This window comes from Prunus avium, chromosome 1 (genome assembly GCF_965620075.1).
Source record: "Prunus avium chromosome 1, drPruAviu1.hap1.1, whole genome shotgun sequence".
Lineage (NCBI taxonomy): Eukaryota > Viridiplantae > Streptophyta > Magnoliopsida > Rosales > Rosaceae > Prunus > Prunus avium.
Genome location: NC_142284.1, coordinates 20198712 through 20216654, shown reverse-complemented (window position 1 = coordinate 20216654; position 17943 = coordinate 20198712). Strand labels below are relative to the sequence as shown.

The 17943-nt window shown below is 41.7% G+C and overlaps 1 pseudogene; it reads right to left on the bottom strand.

The window, feature by feature from the left end:
* Positions 1–8198: 8198 nt before the first annotated feature.
* On the bottom strand, positions 8199–17689 carry LOC148297524 (uncharacterized; annotated as a pseudogene).
* Positions 17690–17943: the final 254 nt, after the last annotated feature.

Sequence of the window (17943 nt, the reverse complement as noted above, 5' to 3'; positions counted from 1 at the left end):
GTACCAAGTTCAACAGATCCCCAGATCCGAGAACAGCCACGCCGATGCTCTATCACGTCTTGCATCGGCGATCGACGACAATATAGGGCGCCATGTGCCGATCGAGGTCCTCACTCGGCGCAGTACCACCAACCTCGAAGTACATGCCGTTCGGCAGGATCCAAGTTGGATGGATCCTATCCACGCCTACCTCGCCAACGGCACGTTGCCTGACAACAAATCTGAAGCAACGACTATCCGCCGCTGATCGGCACGATACCTCCTTCTGAATCAGATTCTCTATCGGCGTGGTCACTCCTTACCATTGCTTCGGTGCATGACCTCGCAGCAGGGAAACTACGTCCTACGAGAGATTCACGAGGGAGCCTATGGGAAACATTCTAGGGCCCGATCATTGGCTTTCAAGACCATTCGGCAAGGGTATTACTGGCCGACTCTCCATGCCGATGCCACCACCCTGGTCCAGAAGTGCGATCAATGCCAGCGTTTCGGCTCCGTTCGAAAGCTGCCTGCCGAACCACTCTCTCCGATTGTTAGCCCATGGCCTTTTGCCCAGTGGGGTTTAGATCTCATCGGCCCTATGCCCCAAGGAAAGGGACAGGTCAAATTCGCCATCGTCGCCATCGACTATTTTACCAAATGGACCGAAGCCGAAGCTTTGGCAACAATCACTGCAGCCAGGGTCGAACATTTCGTATGGAAGAATATTATTTGTCGATTCGGCCTCCCGAACGCAATAATCACCGACAACGGAAAACAATTCGACTCCTCTCAGTTCCGGCACCTATGCCACCGATTTGGCATCAACCTGTTCTTCGCCTCCCCAGCACATCCACAGTTGAACGGCCAAGTCGAAGCCATCAACAAGATCATCAAGAGGACGCTGAAGAAAAAGCTTGGGACGGCTAAAGGAGCATGGCCCGATTTCCTTTCGGAAGCACTATGGGCCATCAATACCTCCTACCGACGGTCGACTGGCGAGACGCCATTTTCCCTTGCCTTTGGTTCCGAAGCCGTTGTTCCAGTCGAGATCAACGTACCCTCGTGCCGAACGGCATCTTACGAGCCAGAGCAAAACGAAGCCCAGCTCACTCTCAACCTGGACGTCATTGAGGAACATCGTTCCCAGGCTCAGCTACGGAATGCTGCCTACAAACAACGGACTTCCCGCTACTACGACTTGTGCGTCAGACGCCGATCGTTTAAAGTAGGGGATTGGGTACTACGTAAAATCTCCCTCGCCACCAAGGACTCCAACGAAGGCACCCTTGGTCCATCTTGGGAAGGTCCTTACGAAGTTGTCGCCATCTGCCGCCCAGGAACTTACCATTTGCGCGGTACCAATGGTCAAACCCTCGGCCACCCTTGGAATGTAGAACATCTCAAATATTACTACAAGTGAACGCCCCTTCGGTCACCACCTTTGTACACAAAGGTCGTACCTTCGGTCGTCACCTTCGGTCATCTACTTTTGTAATCGGTTTATTTGAGAACTCCCTATTCTATACATACGGCATTACCATCCAGCAATATTATATCGAAAATATTCTACATACGACATGCACACATACAGAATTAAGGGACATAGCACATTAACCCGAACCAAACTTAACATTGATAAATAAAAGGCCACAGAAGGGCCATTTGTCTTTACACGCCGCCTTTCGGCATGTTCAAAATAATTACAAACACTGAGAAGTCTAAGGGGCTTGGGGTTCGGCATCAGCGGCTGCACCTTCACATCCAGGACCGGTATTTGCGTCCTCGGCATTGGCCGAGGCTTCGGCATTCGGCGCACTACTTACGTTTGGCGTAGGGAGGTTCCCTTCCTCCTCACTACTGGATTCGGTGTCGTCGGTTTCCTCGGCCTCGGCATCCTCGCCCTTGTAGGCCTCCACCATCTCTTCGGTCACCCCTTCCGGCAGCGGTGGTGGATCCCGGAGGAAGTTCAGGTTCAGCTTCTTGTCAGCATTATACCATTTGACTCGATAGAGAAAGTCGTCACATTGCTCCATGACCTCTTTATCCACCAAACGCGTAAACTTCTCCGACGATCGGTAGTCAGCAACGGCCTTCGCCTTCTCCTCTACCAGCTCCCTGGCATGTGACCGCTCGGCCGCATCCATCGCCACCTCTACCGCTGCCTTCGCCTCATGGGCAGCCACCACGTCCAGCTCGGTCGCCGCCAGCTTCGACGTCAGCTCAACAATTTTGGCCGCATTCTCGTCGGCACGCTGGTCCGCCTCCTGCAGCATCTTTCCTGCATCAGCGATCTTCGAACGGCCCTCTTCAAATCTCTTTTGGTACCGTTCGGCAGCATTCACAGCTCGCTTCGCGCAGAGCCACATGTCCATATTAGCCTGCCACACCAACGGACACATTAATACATGCCGAATCGAAGTATCCTTGAGAAGCTACAAATCCTATACTTACCGCTGCCTGGAGACGGAAGGCCCGACCGGTTTGTTCACGCAACGTCTTCGTTGACAGTTGCTCCAGCTCAGCCAGCTCCATCTGGGCACCGTCAATCATACAGTTGATGAACGGCACAGCCTTCCGAGGACACGCGATGTTAACCGGTCCCTCCTCCCCCTCCACCTCATCATCAGGGATCAGCACCGATGTCCCCTCGTTCGGGCCCCTTGGCCGTTTCGGCAACGGCGTCACATCGATGGGACCCTCGATCTGCCGTTTGCCCGTCATTTGGAGGTGGGCCTCCCGAACGACCTCTGCCTCCGCCGCCCTCTTCTCCCTGCGGCGATCAGCCACCGTCTGCTCATCAGCCGACGTCCCTCCCGCTGGCCCTGAACCTTCTTCGTCTTTGGCGCCCCTTGCCCCTCTAGACGCCTCCTCGTCGCCTCGCTCATAGGCCTTCCTCCTGCCACTGCAAAACAAAACAAACACGAAGTCAGAAAGGAAACGGCAGCATAGGAAAATAAAAAAACACAGACCCTGCCGAACGGCATCTCTTACTTTGCCTTTTTTCTTCTTCCTCTTCCTCCTTCACCCTCCGATCGTGTTCTGCCCTACCGATCAGGCCTGCCTTGAACAGATTCCGGAAGTAGAGCAGCTCCTTACAAAACCGATATTCTTCGGCAATCTTCGCTCTCACCCTCTCGATTGCTTCAATCTCTCTGATCGGTGCGGCCGGCCGTTTCAAGGACACTGAAACCAAAATACAAACGGTCAGTACCAAAAAATATATATATATATATATATATTTATTGACCCTGCCGAACGGTAGGTTCTACCCTACCGACTGTCTGGAAGGACGTAGGAATCCTCCTCTCAACGATAACTCCGGGTGCCGATTCCCAATCACCGGAGACAATCACTCGACGCTTACGCCACGTCTTTTGAGAGCTCGGCACCCCCACCACAAAGTGCCCACGCTGCCCTGCCGAGAGACAGTTGGACTGAACCCACCCTCCATGATCGGCACTCTTTGCCCTCGTCACACTGTACAGCTGGGCGAACTGTTCGTAGCTTGGCTCCCCCTCACCAGCCAAGCTGAACGCTGTGATCGTCCCGAGCAGCGTAATCCAAAAGTTTGGGTTATACTGCCCTGGTGCATAACCGATCGCCGCCAGGATCTTCTGCACCGAATGCCTTAACGGCAGCCGAAGGCCATGCTTAAACACGTCCGTGAAGAAGACCACCCCCTTGTCATTGTCACTAAGCGACTCTAAGGGCTCCGGAATTCGCATCCCTACCGATTCCGGAATATTGTACTCCGACCGAATCTTAGCCAACTCGGATTCGGTCAGTGTGTTCGGCTCTAAGTCATCTACTCCGAACACAGGTTCCGTGGGCTTCGCCATCGGGATCCGTTGCCTACCCCTGACGACCCTCAGCACGCCTTCCCCTGGAACGGCAACAGAGACGCCACCCCCATCGGCCTCACGACCCGACGTCGAAGGCTCATCACCCTCAGGCACTCTCGTTGAAGTGCCCCCAGCCTCGGCACGCTCTCCTGCCCCCTCCACTATCTCACAGCTCGAAGAGCTAGCAGATTCAGAACTCCCACTCCCTTCGACAGAACTCCCCGAGGACGACTCATCCTCGTATGCCCTCAGACTACGCCTACGCTCGGATTCGGTATCTGACATCTACAAACAACACACGAACGTACACTAAGGGCTACGCTAGAATCCACATCCTATTCTACCTCCTAAAAACACTATGTTCATACGTGTTCATGCGTGTTCATGCTCGTTCATACATTGTTCAAACATAAATTCTTGAAATTCAACACTTTGATCCATGGGAATATGAAAACATGGCAACATACCTTGTTTGCACGGTGGCTCAAGCTCGCCGGAAATCGCCTCCGCCTTGTTCAACCTTGCCGGAAATCGCCTGCTCAGCCTTTGCACGGTTGCCGGAAATCGCCTCTCACAAGCTCTCTTTGCTCTCAAAATTTCCAAGTATTTGAACTCTCGTCTCCTCCTCACATTTATAAGGCCGATTTAGCATCGAGAAGCGAAGCGACGCATCGGGATACGAAACGACGCGGCTCTTCACAGCCATGCCGACACGTGTCACGCATGCATGGGGGAGACCAAACGTCAGTTGCAACGCTTCCAATCCTCAGAGACGCTTCAACTTCCCAAACGTGGCAGATCTAGCCACCTTCGAGCACAACTCCAATAACCAACGGCAGGCGCACATTGATGAGTTCTCACTCACCTCTCGTGCCGAACGGGCGCACATTGTTGAGTTCTCACTCACCTCTCGTGCCGAACGGCAGGCGCACATTGATGAGTTCTCACTCACCTCTCGTGCCGAACGGCAGGCGCACATTGTTGAGTTCTCACTCACCTCTCTTGCCGAACGGCAGGCGCACATCGATGAGTTTTCACTCACATCTCGTGCCGAACGGTAGCCGCATATTCATGAGTTTTCACTCACCCCTTGCAACAATCGGCACATCATGCCGTCTCTTATCCAAGCTCACTCCCTTGGGCACTTGGGGGACTACATACCACCATCGGCAATTATGGGACCATTGTGTCCGGGTCAGAACGCCGAATACACATTCAAGTCCCCAACCGAGAAGCTTCTCAATCGGCAACTTGGGGGACTACTGTTTGTACCATATCTGACCCTCCACTCGTACAACGACACGTGGACCTTATAAACTCGCCCAAGTACCCAAGGCCTCGGACAATCGGCATCGGCCACCGATGGAATTGCCTCAAAGCTGCGAACAGCCATTACGAGCCCAACTCGTCTACAATCAGCATCCCTTACCGATTGTAGAGAATCAACCTCGAAGTACCCGCCCAAAATATCTAAGGACTCGTGTCGACCTCAGAAGGCCCTCCCACGAGTCCCACATCGAAAATAAGCACTAAGAGCATACTAAATGCCCTCTATAAATATGCCCCTTCCACTACAATACAGGGGTAAGACTTTTCAGCTTGACTTTTATACTTCTATATGGTCAACAGCAAGAGCTCTTAAAACAACAAACTTACTTCGGCATCGGAGGGTTTTAGGCTGGTTCCACACCGGTTCCATAGACCTTACGAGTCTCGACTTCTTTCTATTCAGGATCGGCATCCAAGGACAGGAAGAATCGGCATCCAACATCCAATCGATCTCTCGATCGTCCATCCCACTTGTAAGTTGCACTCATCTCCATCTGTTCAGTTTTTAGTACCAACAACTTTCAAGTACATGAATGAAGTTTGTTTTTGCTTCAATCATGATATAACAATATTGCGAATAAACTTTTATATTCAATTCCAATTTATATGTCGATTAAAATTGTCATGCACTAACATTGAAAATGAAAGTTTTTGCGATGTTTGTATTATATTTGGCCAAGCACAACCAAGTCATTCCCAGCAAAGGGATTGGAGTCCCACATCGACAAAACATAAGAGGAGGGGACTCCCCTTCACTTAAAAAAGAAGACCTCTCACCACCATGAAATGGACAGGAACTTTTGGACTCAGATCACTCCTAGGGCTCTATATTGCTCCATGGGCCTCATGGGCCAACCCATGAGCCCATTTTCTGGTCCTTGGATCCTTGGTCTTCAGCCCGATCCTTGAGCTTCTGCCTTCACCTTTCCTCCTCTTCTCTTTGGGTTTAACCCCTTGTACAATGTAAACACACATTATCATAATGATAATATCTTTCTTCGTGAACGTAACCCATTCGTTAGGGTGAACCACATACATCTGAATTCTCCATGCATGTCTATTTGCCTATCGAATTCTCACACCTACCGAAGGTCCTCACCTTTACCCATCATCCAACACATCACATCGTTAAGTTTGGGCCTACTATTGGTCATCCAGTTTTGAGCACAAACAAATTGGTGACGTCTGTGGGAATCAACACAAAAGGTTATGTTGTTCTCCCTCGACACCCTTACAATCAGTGCCCTTAGGCACCCCTACAATCAGCATATGCCTTCTGCAACTATAGCAACATGCAGAAGATATGCACTGTCGTTTGGCACGAGAACAACTCTCTCTAATACCAAGCCAAATTTCCAAACGACATGGGAGTAGTTTTCTCCTTTCTGGAGCCTAGCGCCTCACATGCCAAAGCCTTTATAAGATAAGTGGCATATAGCCTTTCCTATTATTTAAACAATGTACTATATTATTGATAATTAACATGAGACTTGATCGGTTCCCATGGTTTAATCATTATGCTTTTTTGATTGCTCCAACAACTCCAATCGACAGCTCACACCACATACGGCAACTTCTATCGACAGCCAATCATCAACTACCTAACGACATCCATACCTTACCGAATGGCAAGATCTGAGCATCTCCAATCATAGCACCTACGACAGCTTTTACGGCAACTCCAATTAACAGCTCTTACGACAGTGCTTATGAAAGCTCCAAATGATAGCACCTACGACAGTACCCAACCAATCGGTAGCACGCAAGGCACCTACCTAATGATACCCATGCCTTTCCGAATGGCACCTTGTGGATTACGCCTCTAATTCGGCCCTAATTCCACTATTGAACGGCATCCATGGAGGTACAACGCTTACGATACCTTATGGAGACACCTCTCCATTACGGCACTACTGGCACCCACCGAATGGTAGCTCTTGGGCGACGCCTCCAAACAGTACCTATGACACTACCGAACGACAAGGTCTAAAATATCGATGATATCGGAAATATCGGTAGTCCAAAAATATAGAAATTTCGATGGAAATATCGGGATATTATCGATATCGATAAAAATTGAATAAAAACCACGGAAATTGTAAGAAAAACTTGGAAATTTTTATTGAAACTTTGGAGAATGTTTATTTAGTCAATTATCTATTAGTTTATCACAAAAAATTAGAAGGAAATGCATTGCATGATGGATTTAACTGATTTAAGTTGATTATACAGCGAGCTGGCAAACACTGTGAGTGTAGAAAATATGTAGTAATTAATGAAAAAAGATTAAACACACCATAATCATTTCTATATAATGATTTACTACAATATTTTACACTTTATACATTGCATGGTAAGATACATGAGTGGCTTAGTACCACATAGAGTTCATATGAGATTCAAATTTTTTACTCTCTTCATCATCTCTATGTGTTGAGTAAGTGTATTATGAAAAGTAGTCATCAAATGATAAATCCCAAAAATAGTTTTGCATTTAATTGTTAACATGCCACCCATACAAATATAAATATTTTAGCATATTATCACAAAAACATAAGTGATATGGTGGTTAAGGTGTTGGAGGAGTAAAATGTGAGGGGTTCAAATCCCCTTTGTGTTTTTTTTCTCCTTTTTTTCCCCTTTTTTTCTTCATTTTCCTTTTTTTTTCCCCTTACATCGATATTTCGATATTTTTGATATTTTAGCGATATTACACCGATATTTTGACAAAATATTGCTGAAGTGTGAGCGAAATTATCGACATCGATATTTTCCGATATTATCGTCGATATTGTCGATTTTTATACGATATGTACATGGATATGTTTCGAAATATCCGTGATTTGAAAAAACTGAAATATCCTCGATATTTCGTCGATATTATCGATATTTCAGACTATGCCGAACAACACCTCTTGAGCGATGCATCTCACTAACGGCACCCATCAATTGTCGAACAACACCTCTTCAATTGCTAGGCAATAACCCAATTGCCAAACGACACCTCACCAACTGCCGAATGGAACCTTGGTAACACTTCTCCATCTATGACATGAACCTATGGCATGAACCTACGATACCAACCTCATCAACACATGTGCAACACCAACAGCTCATTAGCTGGAGCGTGATGTTGTTGGTATCACCACTTGTGCGGCACGTGGCAGCGTCGGTACCACCAGTACAGCGCACTGGGATGTCATTGGCACCATTCCATTCGGTCACGTTGTCGACACTACACCCTATGGTGCATTGTGATGCCATGCGGCACCACGTCCTATGGTAAGATGTCTTAAGTAGTCTACCTCTGGGGGGGATTGGAGGTGGCAGACTGTGCTGCATGGAAACAAATCTAAAGTGTTGCTCAGCCAGTGTATTGAAGACTACAAGTCCTCAATCAAGAAGTACCTCCTTAATCGGAAACTTGGGAGACTCCTTTTTGTACCATATCTAGCCAAGCACTCCCAAGCCATTCCAAGCAAAAGAAAGGGAGTTCCACATCGACAAAACGCAAGAGGAGGAGACTCCCTCTTACTTATAAAATGAGACCTCTCACCACCAAGAAAGGGACGGGAACTTTTGGACCCGGATCTCTCCTTGGGCTCCATATTGCTCTTTAGGCCTCATAGGCCCATGAGCCCATTTGCTGGTCCTTGGATCCTTGGTCTTCGGTGTGATCCTTGACCTTCAGCCTTCGGCCTTCTTCCTCTTCTCTTTGGGTCTAACCCTTTGTACAATGTAAACACACATTATCATAATGAGAATATACTTCTCCGTGGACGTAGCCCAATCATTAGGGTAAACCACGTACATCTGTGCTTTGCATGCATGTCTATTTGCCTACCGAATGCTCACACCTATCGAAGGTCCTCACCTTCACCAAGGTCGTCCTTGAGATTTTGAGGGCCCTGTGTGAAACTTAAATTGGGGCCTCACCTAATCTAATACAAAAATACTATAAATAAAAATTTGCCATAACTTAATGTCATAAACAATTTTTTTTTATAACTAAAAGTCACCAGCAATAAACATGTAATGACAATTAGAAATCAAATTCATAAAAATTTAAATGTTTCCATTTGATAAAGTTAAATATTAGTATGTTCGGTACAAAAATGTGCTCATTGTTCCCCTATAAGGTCCCTTGTTGCCTCCAATAAGCAATCTGTGTTTAATAGGAAACAAATTTGGCAATCACAAATTAAAGAGTAGTTGCACACAAATGTCATTAACAAATTAGATTATATTGCATTAAACACAAAAGCAACAACAAAAACATACTGATTGTCCAAAATCATTCACATTGTATTTTTGTCCTTATGTGAAGAATTAAAACTATTACGAAAGCTTTTTCCCCAAAAGAAAAAAAACACAGCCAGTACAATACTAATGTCTGAGAATTGATCTTCTTGAAATTTTAGAAGAGAAATCATCAATCAAATGTTCATAATCAAGTTTTTTTTTCTCTAGAAGTTCACTTGCAATTGAAATCAAAGCTAGTCCGTTTAATATTTCTTGCGACATAGTTGAGCACAAACATCCGATAAGATGCTAACGTCAAAAGACTTTATAAAGGTTTGGGGTCATTCTCAATATACACCCTCTAGTTTCAATTTCATCAATTTACATCACAATATTTTCAAATATGACCAATTAAACCTTCTGTTAAGTTGACCGTTTGGTCAGATGTTAACTAATGACATGTCCACTGTGGGACTCACCCACTAACCAATTCCTAAAAAAAATTATATAAAATAATAAAATAACATGTTTAAAAAAAATAAAAAGGCTTAAACAAAACCCAAACCCCAGCCACTTTCTTGGCCAACAACCCAGCCCCAGACCCCAACTCCCATCTTCCTCCGACGACAAAAATTCCTAAATTCTCTCTCTCTCTCTCTCTCTCTCTCTCTCTCTCTCTCTCTCTCTCTCTCTCTCAACCAATCAAAACCCATAACTAGGATGACAAAGATCGAACAGCAGCAACAGTCGCAGGCACCACTCATCCTTGACAACGCCTTGTGCGGGAAATACGAACTAGGAAAGCTCCTCGGGCGCACCAGTGTGTGTAGCGGCCAGCGCATTGCCGTCAAGGTCATCAACAAGAAGAAGTTCGCTGGCACTAGCCTCTTGTCCATTTGGGGCTCATGTCAAGGTTGATTTTCTCAATGTGGTTATTTCTCTGGCTGACATTTGGGAGGTTTTCTCAGCCTCGGATTCAAGGTTTGTTGAGCTCGCTAGTTATTTGGGCGGTGCACGAGCGCTTAGGCAAGACCCAGTTGAGTGTTTGATTTAGTTTCTTTGTTCATCAAAAAACAACTTTCAGAGAATTGCCAAAATGGTAGATTTTGTATCTTCGTTGAGGAACCATTTGGGTTCTGTTGGAGGTTTTGAGTTCCATGAATTTCCATTTAAATCTAACTCATAATTGTTATATATTGTGAGCTCATAATATTGAGATTTGGTTTGTTGGGTTGCTTTTTATGGGCATAAAAGCTTTGAAATTGAAACCTGATGCAGGAGCAGAGTAGCTTTTGTCTCTGCATAGAATGGAGCTTGAAGAGGTCATTAAAGCCTTTTTTAAAAATGTTAATTTATCATTTTTCAAAAATGGGTCTCACAATAGACATGTCTGTAGGAGTTCAAAACATTTTTGAGAAGTTCATTTGAATATTGAACACGCATTTAATCAAATTAATCGCAGCGGAAGTCTGGTGGTTTGTTTAAATTCAAAAACAAAACCTCTTCCAAGTATCTTAAGCCATGAACATTGATATGTTTTTCATAAATGGAAATTCAAGAGAAAATGATATGCTCTAATTACCCTTGAAGCAATTATATGAACCAATTTGTGTTTGGTCTTCTCTTGATGATTTCCACTTTGTTGATCTCCTCTTTGATATTTGCTCATTAATCTTTCTCCTCCATGTGAGCCACAAAAGTATATGGCCTCTAAGTCACCATACTAATGGAAACTTGAGATGAGAGGAATTATCTTGAGAATACAAGGATGCTAGTGCAAGATTCTCAAGATTGGTTTCAATCTAAACCCTTTGAAAGATGAAAGTGTTTCACTCTTGAAAACTCTCTTTTATTTCCACGAGCCAAGAGTGACATCTAGCAATATATCAAGGATACCCAAGCTAACCAGAATAGATAAAGAACCTATTCAGTTGGAATTGCAATGTAAAACGGTCATTCTCTTATACAATGTTTCTAATCATATTATTAGGGTACGGATTGATTATGTAAACCCATGATATGATTTATAACCTCATGTGATTCAAAAGAACATGATTAAGAACAACTTTCTAAATCAAGCTCAAAATACTTTGGCCAAAGATTTGCTGAATCACATCTTGAAACATTCTCCTTCTTTTATCGAAAGTAGAGATTCCTTATTGTACATTCACATGCCCCTATGATGAATTAAGAGATCCCAACAACACTTAAGACAAATCTTTTCTAGCTTGCCTTTGAGAGCTATTAAAGATCAATAACGCATCACATGACAACCATGATGCCTTAGGTCTAAGGACTAATTTGCATTATTGCAACTATGAGTTCTCATCATGACATATAGATAAATACTCCATACGAGAACTACGGTTGATCATGTTCAGTGTACTCATTCACTAATGAGCACCCACATACTTGTATTAGTGTCAACTACACAAATGGTTTGAGACTAACCATCCTCCTAATTGAGCATACGTAATATGTGCTAATATTGACAGTTTATCAATGCCCATTTGATAACCTATGATTAGGAACATTTTGGGATACTACAGTTAGAGATTAAAGGTCTCCCGAATCTAATCTTCCTTAGATTACTTTATCTCTTATTTAGCATACCCTGGACATTTGTTTCTTTATACAATGTAAAAGATAACAAAATAAGTTTGCCCTTTATATATCATATATGAAATGAATTCTAAGAAGATTACATCAAATGTATTGGCTCTTAAGGTACATTTCTAACAATCTCCCACTTGCACTAGAGCCATATAGCCATGTATCTAATACCCCTTATCTCTGTATGTTTATCCAGTTGTGACTGTGACATAGGCTTAGTGAGTGGATCTGTTACGTTGTTTGCAGATGCAACCTTTAGGATGCAAAACGTCCTATCTAATGGTAACATTTTTCTATGTGTTTGGATCTCTGATGAGGCCAAGTTCCTTGGCTTGAGCTATCACCTCATTGTTATCACACCGTAAAGATACTTGTGACATTATGTTTAGAACCACATTTAGTTCGGTAATGAACTTTTTATCCAAATAGATTTTATTGTAGCTTCTAAAGCGACAATGTATTTAGCTTCAATTGTTCTCTAACTAACTAGTGTCCATTCAAAATGAAGACGTACCCTTAGGTGGATTTGCAATAATCGATATTAGATATATTATACGAATCAGTAAATGCTTCCACTTTCTACTCTGATGTTCCTCCCATATGAGGAACATGTCCTTAGTCCTTCTTAAGTATTTAAGAACACACTTGACTGCTCCCTATTGATCTAATCATGGGTTTGATGTATATCTTCTAGTTATACTTGTATAATCGATATCATGTCTTGTACATGCTATGACATATATGAGAATCTCTATTGCACATGCATAAGAGATTTTACTCAGCTGCTGTATCTCATCATGAGTTTTTGGACACATGCTCTTAGAAAAGTGAAGTCCATGTCGTACTCGAAGTAAACTTTTCTTAGACTGTTCCATATGAAATCTGCTTAGCACCTTATCAACATACAAGGATTGAGATAATCCAATTATTCTCTTAGATCTATCAAGATAAATCTTTATTCCAAGTATGTAAGATTCTTCTCTAAAATCTTTCATTAAGAATGATTTAATGAGTCACAGCTTCAGTAAAGATATCATTCCTAGCTATATCATTTCCGATAAGTAGTATGTCATCTACATAAATCACTAGGAATACTACCAAACTCCCATTGACCCTTTTGTACACTCATTTGTCATCCATGTTTTGTATGAAGTCAAATGATTTGACAACTTCATCAAATAGGATGTTCCAACTCCTAGAATCTTACGTCAACCCATAAATGGATCTATGTAGCTTGCAAACCTTATGCTTATCAACTTTAGAAATGAAGCCTTTAGGTTGATCTATATATAGTTCTTCCTAAACGTGACCATTCAGAAAAGCTGTCTTCACATCCATTTTGACAAATCTCATAGTTATGGTATATGCAGCTATTGCAAACAAAATCCGAATAGACTTTGTCATAGTAACATGAGAGAATGTTTCTTCATAGTCAATCCCTTCTCTCTGTTTGTAGCCCTTTGCTACTAGCCTTGCCTTGTAGGTTTCTACATTCCCATATGAGCCTATCTTTCTCTTAAAGATCCATTTACTACCTATTAGTACAATACCAGGATGTGGATCAACTAGAGTCCAAACTTGGTTGGTATACATAGAATCCATTTCGGATTTCATGGCTCCAAGCCATTTCTGTGAGTCAATGTCTGAAATTGCCTCATTGTAGTTCGAAGGGTCTTCAATATCCTTACAATCACTTGGAAGATTTAACTCTCCTTTGTTTTCGTGAAGGAAACCATAATACCTTTCAGGTATTCTACTAACCCTACTTGAACTATGCTAAGTCTCTGTGACAACAGGTTGTGGATCTAGGATTGCATTTAGTTTAGTGTTGATTTCTAGCTCATTGGACATTTCCTTGAGTTCTATCTCATGTCCCCCTTTTTCCATTAAGAATGTATTCTCTTTCTAAGAAGGTAGCTGACTTTGCGACAAACACCTTTTGGTCGTCGATGTGATAGAAGTAATATTGCATAGTTTCCTTGGGATGCCCTATAAATTAATCAATTCACTAATCTTGCATCTAGTTTACTCGCATCCTATCTTTTGACATATGCTGGACAACCCCAAATCTTGATATAATCAAGACTTGGTTTCTTCTCAAATCACATTTCGTATGGAGTTTGTGGAACGGATTTGGAAGGCACTCTATTTAACAAATGAATTATGTTTTCAAGTGCATATCCCAAAAAGGATATAGGTAAATCAGTATAACTCATCATGGAATGAACCATATCCATTCAGGTTCGATTTCTCCTTTCAGAAACTATTTCTCCTTTCAGAAACTCCAATATGTTGTGGAGTCCCTAGTGGAGTCCATTGTGATAAGATGCCATGTTCCTTGAGGTAATAAAGAAACTTTGTGCTTAAGTATTCATCTCCTCAATCAGATCTAAGGATTTTAATACTCTTGCCTGTTTGGTTTTCAACTCTGTTTGGTTTTCAACTTCATTTCTGAATTCCTGAAACTTTTCAAAAGCTTCAGACTTATGCTTCATGAAGTATAAATACCCGAACCGTGAATAATCATTGGTAAAGGTAATGAAGTATGAATAACCGCCCTCTGCATTTGTAGAAAAGGTTCAACAAACATCTAAGTGGATCAATCCCAACAATTCTGTAACTCTTTGTCCTTTACCAGTGAAAGGAGACTTGGTCATTTTGCCATGTGGACAAGATTCACAAGTAGGAATAGGAATGTGATCAAATGATCCAAAGCTTCCATGTTTTGCCATCTGGTGAATTCTATCTTGGCTAATGTTTCTAAGTTTAAGGTGTCACAATTTAGTTTAGGTATCCACATCTTTAGGCCTATCAGGTCTAGTTGCATCTTTATCCATCAATCAAAATTGCATAAGCAAAGATTCGATTGATATGTGAAATAAAACAAAGCATTTTGTCAAACAAAACATCAAATCCATATCTCCTAAAAATATAGAGACGGATACTAAGTTCTTTACACATCCAGAAATGAAAGAAATAACAACTATTTCAAATTTAGGTCCTCTTCGGAGGGTAGTCTAAGATGCTAGGTGCCTATAGCATTGGCAACTACATTAGTGCTATTTCCCACAGTAAGCACCATTTCTCATTTTCCAAGTCTTCTACTTCCCACTAGTCCATGCACACAATTACATATATTTTGACTAGCTTTTGAATCAACTATTCAATTTAGAAGCTTTAATTTTTAATTACTAATTTTAGAATTACCTTATGAAGGTTTTTCTCTTGAGGCTTGCAAGACATCTCTTGCAATTTTTCTTCCAATGTCCATCCTTGCCATAGTGAAAAAAAAAGTACCTTTCAATTACTTGTCTTTCTTTTGTATTCTTCCTTCCTTGGGTTTTTAGAAAACCTTTCTTCTTCCTTTATCCTTAGCTTTTTGTTTGGATTTGAACGAAGAAGAACCCTTCTAAAAATTGCAACTATCCTATTTAACCCTTTATCTTTTGAGATATTCATTTAAGCTACTATGGCCATGTTGAGTAGCTCAGATAGGGTGTTGTTCATCTTTCCCATATTATAGTTCATAACATACTGGGATTAACTGATGATAGGGATGAAAGGAAGAATCTTGTTGAACTTCAACATCAAGGAAAAATCCATATTTTCCAATCTCTTAAGTAATTATATTACTTTGAGATCATGTTGATTAACTGGGAACCCACTTACGATTCTTGTCATAACAAGTTCAGATATGGTATTATAAGCTACAAGTAGCTTCACCTTTCATGGATGCCAACATGTAACTTTTACCTTGGTTGTCATTTGACACATGCTTCTTATAAGCCTTTGTTCCCTCCTCAATGGCATATGGACCAAGAGGGGTATGTGGTGGGATTTTTCTAATACACAACCAATCTTATCCAATTATAGGACCAGTTGGTGTTTGTGTAATCAAACCGGATAGTTCGTGCCATCTTGGACGTTTGAGTCAAGTATCTTTGAGATTGGGTTTGTGATTATTATTTTGAAATTCTGCTTAACGTAAATAGCTTTTAATTTAGATTAATCTTCTACCAAGGACTTAGGGTCTTTAAGATATGGCAAATTTCATATCCTTCTTGAAATCCGAGAGTTTCAATTGAAATTCTTAGTGGGGATGTGAGTTTCACTTTCACATAGTTTTCCTCAACCTAACAGTTTGTTGGATTGCTAAGTTACTAATGAGAGGATACTCTTATTCAATCACATCATTAATGTGAATACCCATCACTATGGCCTCTTGAGAACTAGACCTCAACCTAACAGTTTGTTGGTTTCGTTCGTCTTAGTTAAGTTATTCCCACCATGCTTGTGGGTATAAGGTTTCAAGTACGTCCTTAACCAAATGATTTGTTGGCTGTACTCGTTATCTATCTGTACAATATTATTCAACATTGAAAAGAATCTCCAAATGACTCCTACCTCTTTAGCTGCAGCATTTAATGCTAGTTGGAGGTGATGAGCAAAGCAAGGCGATGAGCAAAGCAATGTATATAATATGCATATGGATAATCATTGAGAAACAATGCTTGTAAGCCATTCCATTAACCATGCATATTGCTAGCACCATCATATCCTTGGCCACGCATATTTTTAGCTAAAATGTTTACCAAGCACCTTACAAATCTCAGTTTTAAGAGTTGAGGAATTAGTATCATGAAGACTTATAATCTCAAAAAACCATCCTTGAATAAACCCATCACAACCAATAAATCTTAGGTTAATAGCCATTTGTTCCTTTTTAGATTTATCAAGTGCTTCATCAACAAGAATACAAAATCTTCCATCCTTTCCAACTTCCTCATGAATCTTCTTCCTTAATTTGTTAGCAAAAATATGTAGGATCTCCTTTTGTATCGTTGATGCAATATATTTCGCATTTCCAGGAACATTATCTAAGACGACTTTTTCAACTTCTACATTCATTCTTGAAAAAGCTTTTATAAACTCAATGAAATTACCCCAATTTGATGACTCACAAGATTCATCATTGCCTCTAAAAGCCATTCCTTGATTTGCTAGATACCTAATGAACTCAATTGTGGTTGTAAGTCTCAACTGATTTTTTGTAACATCTTGTGGTGATTGCACCACTCTATCAATATGTTGAGAAGGGTTGCTTAAATCAATCCACTTTTGCATGGCAAGATGATGTGGGGAATTTATATTGCCTAAATGACCAAGGAAAGCACATTTTCTCCACAAACTCTCTTCCAATTTTTAAACCCATCTATAGTGAATGCCTTGTGTGAATGATCAATTTCAAAAACAAAGCATGGAAAACAAAACCCTTTATCTTCATGAATAGAATACTCAAGCCAAGGGAATTTTTTGAACCAACATTGTTGAAATCGACGATTTTGTTTCCCATCTAAGTGGTTTGGATATTCCCCTAATGCACGTTGACATGGTCCTAAGAGAATATATGCTCTTCGAACATTATCACGTTCAATAATTGGATATGTGCATATTTGACGACGTAATCTTGGATCACGTTCTAGAGAATTGGTATCAACTTGTTGATCACAATGGACTCTTTGAGACTTAGCTCTTTGAAATTCCGAAGGAGGTTTCTCCCCACAAATTGGAGAAGATAAAGAAGGGCTAGAAGGCATGCTACTTGATGATCCATCATTCTTTTTCTTAAAAAAATGCAAAATATTCTTCGTTCTCTTAGGATTTCGATGATGATCTAACATTATAAGTATAACCTATAATATGAATGATGTATAGAATATGTAAGCATATATTGTAATTTTGTAAAATAATATTTAGTGAGGTAAAACAATAGGGGAAAAGCAGATAATACATGTAGCAATGTTTCTAAAATGGAGCAAACTCTATACATGCGGCCAAAAATCCACAAATTAAAAAAATATAATTATAACAAATCCCTAGTAAGAACTAAGTTTAGAAAATTACCTCAACAAACAAAAAGAGGAGAAATTGGCTT